General features: G+C 56.2%; 1 long non-coding RNA gene across 2 annotated transcripts in view; it reads right to left on the reverse strand.

Moving 5' to 3' along the window:
* Positions 1-12,648: 12,648 nt before the first annotated feature.
* Positions 12,649-12,891, reverse strand: part of LOC144226453 (uncharacterized) — a 4,351-nt gene continuing 4,108 nt past the window's right edge. For both annotated transcript variants that reach the window (XR_013333643.1, XR_013333642.1), the window contains one exon: positions 12,649-12,822. This is a non-coding gene — a long non-coding RNA (uncharacterized LOC144226453). The remainder of the gene's footprint in view (positions 12,823-12,891) is intronic.

The following is a 12,891-nucleotide window of genomic DNA, read 5'->3' on the forward strand; positions in this document are numbered from 1 at the left end:
AATCAGTGAGCAGAGGGGCCTCGGGGCCCAGAGCCTGCCAAAGCTGAAGGCGGCGGGGGCAGAGGGGGGTCCACGTGGGCGGGTAGCAGGTGGTGGGTGGCGGGCCCAGCTGGGCCGCTGTGGGAGCAGGAAGCAGGTCCTGAGGCCCAATCCCGTGAAGGAGAGGCGTGCTGTCTGGGAGAGCCAGCCCGTGGGGCTCCAGGGAAGAGGTTTACAGGACCCGGGGACCGGGCAAAGGCGAGGGAGAGGACCAGACGGTTCCTTAGTACTTAGGAAAGCCATCAGGGAGGTAGGCTGGTGGCCAGGCAATTGGGCCCGGGGACAGGCAGCCCGAGCTGGCCTCTCGCCTGCTTTCCTTCACCCCCCAGAAAACAGCCCTCAGCCAGCTCCCCTGGGTGCCAGGCCTCTGGGCGTGCCGGCCTCTGTCTGAATGCCATTACTGCCTTTTAGAAATCCTAACCCTCCTTGAAGGACAGTTCAGAATCCCCCACTCGTAGGTCCCTCCCCGGCTCCAAGGCTAGACCTCAGGCCCCCAGCTAAGCCTCGTCTCTGTTCTCAGGCCCCTTTCCCTCTCTGTGCCTTTTGTGCCCCCCCCCAACCCCAGGGCAGTGGGTCCACAGAGGCCAAGACCCCACCCCCACCCCCACATCCCCACACACAGTCAGAGGCAATGGCATGAGGTTGGGGGGTAGGGGGTCACTGGTTAAACAAACGCCCCAGCCCAGAGGGTTGTAGGAGGTCCTGAGCCCCCCCGCCCCATGACAGGCCCAGCAAGCGCTGCCCCTGTGTTTTCAGCCTAGTACCCAGCCCTGGGCAGCCACAGAGGAAGCAACCCTGAAACGTCTCAGCCAAGTCAGCCAGCAGCCATGGTTGGGTTTTGTTTTTTTTTACCATTTTCCTTGATTCTCAAAGTTATAGGAGCTCAACTTACAAACTGTGGAAAGTTCAGGAAAGTTTAAATAAGCAGGGTGAGGGAGGGCCCGGCCCGAGGGGGCTGCGGCTGGCCTGGCCGGCGCCCCTCCCGCAGCACAGTGCGCCGGGGGAGCCGTGCTCCCCCCCTCCCCTCCCGCCACCCGTCCATCAGGCCAGGCAGGCATCCGGGGGAGCTGCGGGCTCGACCTCTGGGCTGCGGAGGCGGCCGGCCTGTGGCAGCTGAGGTTGTGGCCGTGTCACAGCGGGTGAGGAACAGGTGCTGACTTGTCTGCGGTCACCTCTGAGACGATCGGCATTTTCCCTTTTCCTTGATATGAAAACCAGCTGCTGGGCCTGGGCCCTGAAGGGTGGAGGCACCGTGGTCCCTAGGAAGCGTGCGTCATGCAGCGTCTGAAGCCGGTCAAGGCGGTGGATGCGAGGGAGCTGGAGACAGAGGGTGCCCGGTGGGGGAAGACGCCCACCCTCCCGGGGGGGATAACGGAGTCCCTCTGTGAGGCCTGGGAGACAGACTCTGGGTCGAGGAGTGTGGACTCAGGGCCTGGCCCCTTGGCCTGGCTTTCTACAAGTAGCCCAGGTTTTAGATGGGCCGGGATTGTGAACAGACATTCCTCCACGGAAGAGAAACAAATGGCCCACAAGCATGGGAACAAACGCTCAGCTCGTCAGCCGTGGGTCAAAATCACGAGATACCATTTCTCATCCACGAGGGCCGGCTATAATCAAAAGTTGGGTGGGAACGAGGTTCGGGAAGGACGGGGTGGTTGGAAGCCCTGTGCCCCGCTGGTGGGAATGTCAAAATGGGGAAAGCCGCTACAGAAAACCGTCTGGCCGTCTGTCAAAGGTTGAATAGAGCCGGGGCACCTGGGTGGCTCAGTCGGTTAAGCGTCCGATCTCATGGAGATCGGCTCATGGAGATTCGGCTCAGGTCATGATCTCATGGTTTGTGGGTTCGAGCCCGGCGTAGGGTTCTGTGCTGGCAGCTCAGAGCCTGGAGCCTGTTTCAGATTCTGTGTCTTCCTCTCTCTCTGACCCTCCCTTGCTCATGCTGTCTGTCTGTCTCTCTCTGTCTCTCTCTCAGAAATAAAAATTAAAAAAAAAAAAAAAAAAAGGTTAAACAGAGCCACCCCACAGCCTAGCAATTCCACCTGTAGGGATATACCCAAGAGAAATAAAAACACTCACCTGCACAAAAATTCAGGCACCAATGTTTATAGCATCATCTTCATAATAGCCCCAGAGTGGGAACGGCCCTCGTGCTCACCGACTGATGAACAGATCAAGAGAATGTGGAAACAGGGTCTACCCACGTGACAGAATATTATGCGGCCATAAGAAAGGAAAGAAGTACTGATTCGTGCTCTAACATGATCAAGGGAATCTTAAAAACACACGAGGCCAAGTGGAAGAACCCAGACACAAAAGGTCTCACGTTTTCTGATTCTGTAATACGAAATGTCCAGAATTGACAAAACCAGAGAGACGGAAAGTAGATGAGGGATGAAGAGAGACTGCTAACGGGCACAGAGATGCTTTGGGGGGGGTGATAAAAAAATGTCCTGGAATTAGATAGTGCTGATGCTGGCGCAACCCTATAAATATACTAAAAACCACCAGACTGTACACTTTAAAAGCATCAATTTTATGGTATGAGGTTTATATCTCAATAAAGCTGTTTTTTTAAAAAATGATGAGGTCCCCGCAGGGGAGTGTACCCCACAGGTCCCCAGAAGTTGCCCCTTCCAAGCTGCCTGCCTGGGACCACGGCGGGGTGCCAGGCAGCGGACCCCCTGATGTGGGCGAAGGACTCTCCAGCCCGTGCCTGCCTTGGGCCTTTCGCTCTGGAAATTCCTTCTTTACTGGAACACTCTTTCCTCCGCTCCCGCTCATCCCCTGGACTTCAGCTAGGATGTCTGGTCTCACAGAGGCCTTACCTGATCCCGGCCCCTGTGCCGGATTCCCTGATTTCTCTCGTGCTGTTTCCTGCCTTCGATGCCAGCACAGAGGGGGCCCAGGATAAGCCTCAGACAAAGGACTGAAGCAGGAATCTTCGATCTGACGCCAGACATACTGGGCGGGCAGGGGCCGCAGAGGGGAGCGGGCAGGCTGAGCAGGGCCTGTGCTGGGTGGGCTTTCCTTGGGGTAACCCTGTGGGTGGCGTCACGTCCAGACCCAACCGGTCACTCCCGTGGCACTTCCCCTATGCAACCCCCTTGATGCTTAGGGTGGGTCTCTGGACCCTGCGCTGGCCAGGGCCACAGCCTCCTCACTGGTGTCCCCGTCCCGAGCAACCTGCATTTTCTCTTGTTGGCACCACGAGGCGGGTCACTCCCAGCATCCCACGCAGGACGCGGGTCCTGCTCAACACGCGCGCCCCACCCTTGCCTGTGGGGGCGCCGTGCTTCTACCCACTCCCTGCCTCCGGGGGCGCCCTTCCTCCCCGAGCCTGGGCAACATGGGGCTCTCTCGACTCTGCCAGCCTTTTCCGGAACGCACAAACCAGCAGGCATGACCTGACCGGGGTTTCCAGTGACCGTGACTTTATTTGAAATGACTTAGGAAACGGTTAACAATGAAATCACATGTAGTCCCCGGCTTGTTGCATGATCTTAAATCGGTGAGAATTAAGAGTCTCGATGGGTCTTATTCTGTCCTGTGAAGTGGCTTCAGGGCCAGACACACTGCATGGCAAGTGGGTGAGAGCAGAGAACCCCGTCTGCCGTCTGCCGAGTACTTGGATACAGCCGCAGTGCCTGGGGCAGTGCCTGGAGGATTTGGGGTGCTAAGGAGGGGCTGGATGGGTGTGAGGAGGGACAGTAGAAAGACAGGAAAGAGGGAGGGAGGGATGGGGAGGAGGCCAGGTAGCTGTGTGGGTGAACAGATGGATTGGAGGAAGCAGAGGGCTCATAAGGGCCCACGGACCACTCCAAGCCCGGCCCCTAGACCAGAAGACAGAGAGGATGGCTCTTCCTGGGACTGAGTGGGCATCCACGCAGCACCCGTGGGTGCAGAAAGGACCACCTCATCCCAGCCCACTCCCGAGTCTCCGGTCTCCCTGAGGGCCTCCACTCAGCCTCTAGACCGGGCTGGCCTCTCCAGCAAATTGACCAGAACTCTCTGGAGCCATCCTTGACATCTCTGCCCATGCTTTCTCTCGTCCCCCTCCTCCCCTCCCTCCTCCTCTCTTCTTCTTTCCTCCCCTCCCTTCCCGTCCCCTCTCTTCCCTTCCTCCTCTCTCTCTTTCTCTCTCTCTCCCCCAACCCCCAACCAATCCATCAGCAGATCCTGTTAGATTATTTTCATCAGCCTATCTGGCTCCCCGGTTCTGCCCTTGCCCCTCCCCCAGTCTACTCTCAACTCAGCAGCCAAAGGGCTCCTTGTAAATGGTGAGTCTGGGAGGCCTCACCATCTGGCCCCCATTTCCTCACTCCTCTGCTACCGCCTCCCCTCTCTCCCTCCCCTGCAGCCACACAGGCCTCAGCCTCCTTGCTATTCCTCGACTGTGCCAGGCACACTCCCCACTCTGGACCTTTGCCCTGGCTGTTCCCTCTGCCTGGAATGCTCTTCCCCCAGAGGGCCATCTGACTCCCCTCCTCACCTCCTTGCCGTCTTTGCTCAAATGTCACTTTCTCAATTAGACCTTCCTCGGACCCCTTATTTATAAACGAAAATAAAAATCCGCCCCTTGTTTCCTTTTCCTGTTTTATTTTTCTTCCCAGAGCTTATCACTCTGGACCACAATATATTTTACTTCCTTATGTGGTTCATTTGTCTGTGTTCCTCCATCGGAACGCCATCTCCAGGAGGCTTTTGTCCACTGCTGTGTCCCCAGCACTGAGCACAGGGTCTGCGAGGCCCAGGTGAGGTGCTCAGCAAACATGGGCAGGATGTCTGGGGTCTACGCTTGCTCTTGCGGGGCTGGCCTGCTGCTCTGTCACTGTCTTTCCCCCTTGGCCACTGTCCGATTCAGCCCACCAGGGGCCACTTGAAGAGGCCCCAAATCTCTTGGGGACTGCCTCCCTCCACCCCCAAGAGCGCTGCCCACACTCTCCTGAGGGCTGATGGGTTGGCCGTAGCCATGGAGCTCAAGGGAAGACAGTCTAGGGCCGGCCCATCCCCTGCTTGGTTCTGAACCATTTTTGCGGCACCTTCCCCAGAGGCAGCCAGTACTTCTGTGAACCCCCTGCCCCCCCCCACTTCACATTCTCCTGCTTCCCCCCTCCATTCCTTTTCCCACTTGAGCCTCAAACCCAGCCTGGCTATACAGACAGAGCGGACAGAGCGCAGCTGTGGGCTCACTGAGGACACTGGTTCAAGGAGGTCACGTGAGCTGCCCAAGGCCCCCAGCAAGGTCCCGACTTCCCCGGTGATCAGGCCTGATGAGACTGGGGGGAGGGGGCTGGCTCCTCCCTTACTGCCCCCACTGCACGGGGGGCACTGAGCTGGGGGCGGGGAGTGTCCAAGCCCTAGTGCTGACAGCTGGGGACAGAGGCCAACCAGTAGGTGAGCAGTGACAGCTTGACCTGCAGCGTCTCACGGGGACTGAGCAGTTGTAGACGTGTGACTCTGGAGACTAGAACTTGGTGGCCGTGGAGGGGGCATGTACACGTGTGCGCATGTTTGTGTGTGTGTGTGCGCGCGCGCGCGCATGTGTGTGCGTATATTACAGGGCACAGGGCTCATGAACAGCCAATAGCCTTGAGCCCCCTAATCCGTGTCCCGTCACCCCACTGACTCCAAGAGGGGGGCCTGGAGATGGAGATGGGCACCCAGGAGGGAGAGAAGCAGGTGTGCGGGCCGTTCAGCCAGGGGCATAACGGGGCAGCAGCATCGGAACCAACACACAGCACGGCCGGCCAGACGCAGAGACAAAACCCAGTTCAGCTACCCCTCACTGGCTCTCCACACCTCAACCACATCATCTGCCAAATGGGTCCAATAAGTCCCACATCGCAGGGTGGTCAGGATGAAACAAGACACCGTAGGTATTCAGTACATAACTGACTTAGCTTGCTGGTAGTTTTATCAGAGCTCACGTTCAAGTTGGAGAACAGGCTTTCCATTTGTTCCAGAAGCGATCCCAGAGCCCCCTTTCTGCCTTGCTGTGAGCAGGGCACAGGACCCAAGGCCCTCAGGGGACTGACTCACAATAATAATGATGTGTGCGAACACGTGCGTCCCAGCTGGCTGACACTTGGAGGCGGTGTGGTTTCGGGCTTTGTAAGCACAACCTCATTGAATCCCCTAGAGAACGCTGTGAGCTGGGGGCTGTTACTGTCACCCTTCAGATGAGAAAACAGAGAGGCAAAGTAACTTGTCCGTGGTCGCCCAGTAAATGAAGGGCAGAGCCAAGATTTGAGTTGAGGGTCTTACCCCCACTCTCAGGCAGGACAGAAAGCTGCATGAGCCGGGTCACTGTTCAAAATCAAGACAGCACCTGAGGTGGTGGGAGCACTAGGGAAGGAGTGTGCAGACAGGGGTAGCTCAGGAAGAGACTGACTAATGGACAGGGATTTAAAGGTACAAAGGTTTGGGGCAGGGGCGAGGGGGGGGGGGGCTCAGTCATTTGGGCATCTGGCTTCGGCTCAGGTCAGGATCTCACAGTTTGTGGGTCCAAGCCCCGCGTCAGGCTCTGTGCTGACAGCTCGGAGCCTGGAGCCTGCTTTGGAATCTGTGTCTCCCTCTCTCTCTGCCCCTCCCCCACTTGTGCTCTGTCTATCTGTCTCTCTCTCTCCCCGTCTCAAAAAGAAACATTAAAATTTAAAAAAAAAAAAGAAGTTACAAAGGATTGAACAGGAGAAGAGGGAGCAGCCAGGCAGAGAGGGAAGCCTGAGCAAAGGCCCAGAGTCAGGANTCCCCGTCTCAAAAATAAACATTAAAATTTAAAAAAAAAAAGAAGTTACAAAGGATTGAACAGGAGAAGAGGGAGCAGCCAGGCAGAGAGGGAAGCCTGAGCAAAGGCCCAGAGTCAGGAAAGGGAAGCCTGCCCCTCTCTGCCCGGATCCTGGCTCCACCCTCCTACCCGATGCAGCCACATTTACACACTCATGCCTTTGTCAACACGGTCCCCTGCCTTCATGCCATCTCCCTTCTACTTCCCTCCAGCTCCAGTGGTGAAAGGGCAGGATTCAAAAACAGACATGTGCATTCCCAACAGTGTGCCTTTCCTGCTGCCCTGCTCTGCCCCAAAGAGAGGGAGAGACTTAAGCCTGAAGACACTCAGGGTAGAGAGGAGTCTGCCTGGAAAAGCATGTTGAGTAGGGGGAACAGAATGTGCGAAGATATGAGGGCAGAGTCAGGATTATGCCTTGGTACACAGCTCAGAGTCTCCCCATCACACCCCAGGGCTCCTGGTACACAGCTCAGAGTCTCCCCATCACACCCCAGGGCTCCTGGTACACAGCTCAGAGTCTCCCCATCACACCCCAGGGCTCCTGGTACACAGCTCAGAGTCTCCCCATCACACCCCAGGGCTCTGAAGCCAATGCTCCTTCCACTGCCCTGCCCAGGGGATGGCAGGGTATAGACAGAGGGTGTTCACAGCCTGCGACAGAACTCTGATTCTCATAGTGCTCAGCCCAGTTTTTTCAGTGCTCTCCCTGAAATGTGGGGCCTCTCACCTCTCACCACATGAGATTGTAGCCCCCCCCCCCTTAAGAATTATCCAAGCGGACACAAGGAAACTCCATAGCCCAGAGTAGATCTTCAATGAGTAAGTACCAGTTGCCTGGATGGAGCACCATCTCTGGGTGAGGTTCCCCCAGCCCTCTGGGTCCTGGCATTGAGCCATTTCCTAGCCAGGCACCAAGAAGTCCTGGAGGTAGGGAGGCCCTGAGTTTAGCCTGGGTGGGTCTGTGATTGAGCAGTGAGGTTATCACATAGACAAAATGTGAGCCCTGCCTCTCGTGGGGGCCAGGAAGTCTGTGGTCGCAAAAGGTCCACTCTGTCCTCAAAGCCCGGCCATTACAGAAGTCTGGGAGTCTCGGGAGGGGACAGTGGCCCTTACTGGGCATCTTCTATGGGCCAGAAAAGGTCTGGGTGCTTTACAGCTAGGTATTAATATTCCCATTTCACAGGTAGGGAAACTGAAGCTTGGAGAGGTCAGAGAAATTTGAACTCCTCCATCCAACAGCCTCTCTTGACCTTAATCTCCCTTCCCACCACATGCAGAGGTTGTTGGAACCCCAATGATGATGGGGAGCTCACTCCTGCAAAAATCTCTTCTAGGCCACAACTGAAAGAGCGTTCTTCTCAGCGTGGGCTGAAACTGGCTCCCGGAAGGAAGCTCCCACCGGAGGCCCAAGCACCAGCTGTCAGCTGCACTCGGACCCAGACGCCCTCTCTCCCTGAGGCGGCCTTCAGACATGGAATAGAGCAGGACACTCCCAGTAAACCAGCATGCCTCCCTTGGACAAGTGCTTCTCTCTGGGCCTCAGTTTCCTAAGCTGGGCAATGGGATAACAACAGCCCCTGTCTGAGGGGTAGCTGTGCAGCCTCAGAGAGTGACCAACCTGGGAATTTTCCGGGACCATCCAGAGTCTTCAGAGAAGCTCCAGCCAAGGAAAGAGGCTCAGGGGTTTTTCCAGAGCCTGACTCACCTTCCCCAAAGGAGGGAGTGGCCTTGATCAGGGGAGCCTCACGATCGGGGAGCTGGCACTCAATCTTAGGGTGTGCCATGAGCAGGGTTTCACCCATACAGTTTTTTGTAAGGAAGCTCTACACCCAACATGGGGCTTGAACTCACAGCCCCGAGATAGAGTCGCAGGCTCTTCCGACTGAGCCAGGCAGGTGCTCCTCACCTGTATGGTTCTGGCTCCCCCCAGACCTGGCAAGAGCTCACCTGCCCACCCAAAGGTGCTCAGTCTTATTGAAGGACATCAGGGAGCGGGATCAGGCAGGTCTGGGTTCAAGTCCCTCATCTGCCATTTACCAGCTGTTTGGTAATGTACCTGCCGGTCACCTCTCTGCTCTGAGCTCTGGCTTCTCCAGCTCCAAGGAAGGGCCATAGTGCTCAGCAGAGTGTGAGGTCAAGGCTGGCCAGCCCCTTGAGTACAGAGACAGGTGTGCCCCAGGCCCTGTTGGGGACAGCCGGGCCGCTGTCATCATTGCCTTCCCTGGCTCTCTGCTCACTGAGGGAGGGACTGGAGACGTGCAGCCCAGAGAAGGGCCCCATGTCTTCGCATATTCTCTTCCCCCTGGCTGCCCTGCTCTCTAGGCAGACTCCTCTCTACCTGGGTCCCTCCAGGCTTAATGAAGTCTCTCCCTCTCTGTGACGTAGGACAGTGCTGCAGGAAAGACACGCGGTCAGGGGTCCACCGATGGGAAACTGAGACCAAGAGAGGAGAAGCAACGAGCCCAGGATCACACGGGAGCAGAGGGAGAGCCAGGATTCCAACGCGGGCCCGCTGCCCCTGCTGACACCTCTCCAGGCAGCACTTAGGACCTTTCCCAATCTGTCCCCCGCTGGCCAAATCGTGCACATACCTGCCCTGTGCAGCCCCACCTCGGGAAACCCCAAGCGGGAAGACCTGCCCTTCTCTCCACCGGCCAGGTTCTTATTGGCCTTGAAGGCCCCACCTCCTACCNGGTCTGTCTCTCTGGACGAGGGTTCTGTGGGTGGGATGGGGTGGGAGTGGACGGGTCTTGTTGCCATGTTTCGCCTCAGCACCCAGCACAGAACCTGGCACAGGTGTTCAATCTTGCTGTTCCTGCCTGGCATCCATACATCTATCCTTTCATTCCACAAACGCTTGTTGAGAACCAGGGACACAGCAGTGAGAAGACAGGCAGGGCCCTGTATAGACACGCATACAAGAGGGAGTAAGTGCTAGAAAGAGTAACAGAGCAGGGAAAAGACAATAGAATAGGGAAAGGACAGGGGAAGGTGGCAAGGGAGAGTCTGAGCAGGTGACATTTGATCAGATCTCTGAAGCGAAATAGAAAGTGATATAAACATCAGAGGAAAGAGTATACCAGGGAGAGGGAACAGCGAGTGCAAAGGTCCTGAGGTGGAAATACACATAGTATGCTGGAGGAAATGCAAGGAGGTGAATGAGCAGGATGGGGGTGGCAGGAATTGAGGTCAGAGAGGGATCCAGCAGGGGACATAGGCAGGACCCTGCTTTGACCCTGACCGAGCCGGGAGCCATGGCCGTGTTCTGGGCTGAGGAGTACAGAATTTGACCTAAGTTCTAACGGGATCACTTTGGCTGCTGCACAGAGAATGGAATCCAGGGGTCCGAGGGGGAAGCAGGAGACCCATGAGGAGGCTGCTACTCATACACAGTGGAGTGGACATGGTCAAATTGTTGATAAAGTTTGAAAACAGAACCTGTGGTGTCTGCGGATGCATTGATGAGGGATGAGCAGGGGAGAGAGAGAATGAGAGAAAGGGAGGGGAGGAGTTAAAAATGGTCTCAAGATGGGGCGCCTGGGTGGCTCAGTCAGTTAAGCGTCCGACTCGTGATTTCAGCTCAGGTCATAATCTCACAGTTCATGGGATCGAGCCCCGCAACCAGCTCTGCGCTGACAGCGTGGAGCCTGCTTGGGACTCTCTCTCTACCCCTCCCCTGCTCACTCTCTATCTCTCTCTCAAAGTAAATAAAAAAGCGAAACTTAAAAAAAAAAAAAAGCAAGGTGTTGGGCCTGAGCAAGTTCATGGAAAACGGAGGTGCGATTATCTGAGACGGGGAAGATTTGGTAGTGGGGCAGGTTTGAGGGTGACATGCTGAGGTACAAAGCTCAGTGGCCATGCACTTGGAGCTGTAGCAGAAGGCGCTGGCTGCATGGGTCTGTAGTTTGGGAGAGGAGTCCGAGCTGGGAGGGGGCACTTGTCATATGCGTCCCCATGTCTTGCACGTAGTAGGTCCTTAGTAAATGGCTGCTGACCTGGCCTGTGGGGCCTTATGGGGGACACAAAACCGGCCACAGCCCCACTCCTGGCCTCTAGGAGAGGTAGACAGGGCCCCCGGGGCCAACCTCAGAGCCACACCCTGTGAGGGCCACACACACAGCTGCCTACATTCCTTGGGTGACACGGCTGGAGGGTAATCTAGGAAGGCTTCTTGGACGGGGTAGTGCAAGATTCCTGGCAAAGCTGGGGCAGGCCTCCGGCTTCAGCAGGAAGTGGGGGAAACAAGTGAGTGGAGGAAGCCTCAACAGAGCCAGTGAAGCAGGGGTGAAGGGGATGAGTGCAGGCGCTGGAGCCCTGGCTGCGGTCTGGGCTCTGTGCCCTTGGGCAAGATCCTTGACATCTGTGTTGTGGGCTCTAAAATAGGAATGATAACTGTGCCCCCTGCACTGATTGGTGTGAGGATCAAATGCGTTAATCTAGGTAAAGTGCCCCAGATACAACGATGGCAGATGCTGGAACGTGTGACCTAAACCTATTAGCACTGCGTCCAAAGACGGTGGCCTCCTCAAGCCCGGGAGGACTGACTGTCCAACAGGGGAGAGAAGAACGTATAAGGCCCAAGTGTGCGGTGCCCGCAGCTCAGATCAGGAGGGGACCCGCGGAAAGTTCTGTGCAGAGCGATGAGGAATATTCCATTCGGTCCTTGCTCATCCCCCACCTGTGCTCAGCTTGACACATCCCCTCCCGTCCCAGGCCCCACGGTGCCCCCATGGCAACCCGCCTGCTGGGCTCGGCGCATCTCACAACAACAGCTAATGCTCGGTGATCGCCATCCACACAGTCCTCACAGCAGCCCCGGGTATGAGGCTGGTCCTACTACTGTGATGCAGACAGAAGCTGGCAGAGCGGGATATAAAGTCCAGAATCTTCCAGAATCTACACCGGCTTCCCCTGGCTCCGAGACTGACCCCGGAATCCTACAAAGTGGCCGGGCATCAGCGGAGCACCTAGCACTTGCTGATTCTCCCAGCAGGCCAGAATCAGGAACTGGGTCAGTTCACAGGGGCAGAGACTACAAGGTGAGGTGACTTGTCCGGGGTCCCCCAGCTTGTCCACCCGGGAGCTGGGACTCCACTCCAGATCTGTTAGACTCCAAACGCCCGCGCTGGAGGCTTGGCAGACACGGCACGTGGGACCCTGAGCTTCCTTTAGTCTGGGCCTGCATCAGGGGAGAGGTCCCTCATCTGGAGCTCTTTCTGAGTTCTCGGATCCTTTTTGGGGGGACAGAGGAAGACAGTGGGTCCCCCTATGCCCAGGCTGCCTGGGGCTCGTGCACAGGCCCCTTTATTGTCTGCTCCTACCGCCTGTCCTTAGAGAGCGGCTTCCCCCCTCCCCCCTGGCCCTGCCCTGCCCTGCGGACGGGAGAATGAAAAGCAGGCTGAACTGCCTCCTCTTCACACTTTCCAGGCCAGAAAAACCTGCAGAGGGAGATACAATGTTCGCAGACCAGGTCAAGTCCAAGGTCACTCTATAAAAATGGATTCCTGAAAAGATATAAACCGGCAATTTACCTGATGCATTTTATTGGCCTCAAAACAAACCAACCAACACCCCAAAATGACCCCATTTGAATAATGAAGGGAGATAAACCCTTCCCAGTTCCTCTTTCATTGGTGAAGAAGGACACACAAAAACTCAGCCAAAAAAGAACGTTCGCAGGCAGCTTCAGGTCTGATTTATTAGCCGCTTTCATTTCATAGACACCAGCATCTCTGTTAAAATAGGATGATATCCAAAAGGTCTGTTTGTTTAAAAAAAAATTGTATTCAATATGGGACAAGGTTTAGTTTTATTTTTTATTTTTTTTTTTTCTTAGACAAAGCTCAGATTCTCCTGACTTCACGCCTGTTACTGCAGCCAGAGGGAAACTGATTTCAGAATCCATCTGATATGTCGGATTTCTTTGTGGCATCCACTTCATCGCTCAGCAGCCAGCCATGATGTCATAAGCCCATCAGATTTCCGGTAGGGGGGAAACGCTGGGGAATTGGAAAGAATGGATGTTTCTTACCCTTCAGGGAAGGGGGGGGCGGGGAAGGGGCTGGGTG

The sequence above is a fragment of the Crocuta crocuta genome, unplaced genomic scaffold (assembly GCF_008692635.1).
Source record: "Crocuta crocuta isolate KB4526 unplaced genomic scaffold, BGI_CrCroc_1.0 scaffold143, whole genome shotgun sequence".
NCBI classification, from domain to species: Eukaryota; Metazoa; Chordata; class Mammalia; order Carnivora; family Hyaenidae; genus Crocuta; species Crocuta crocuta.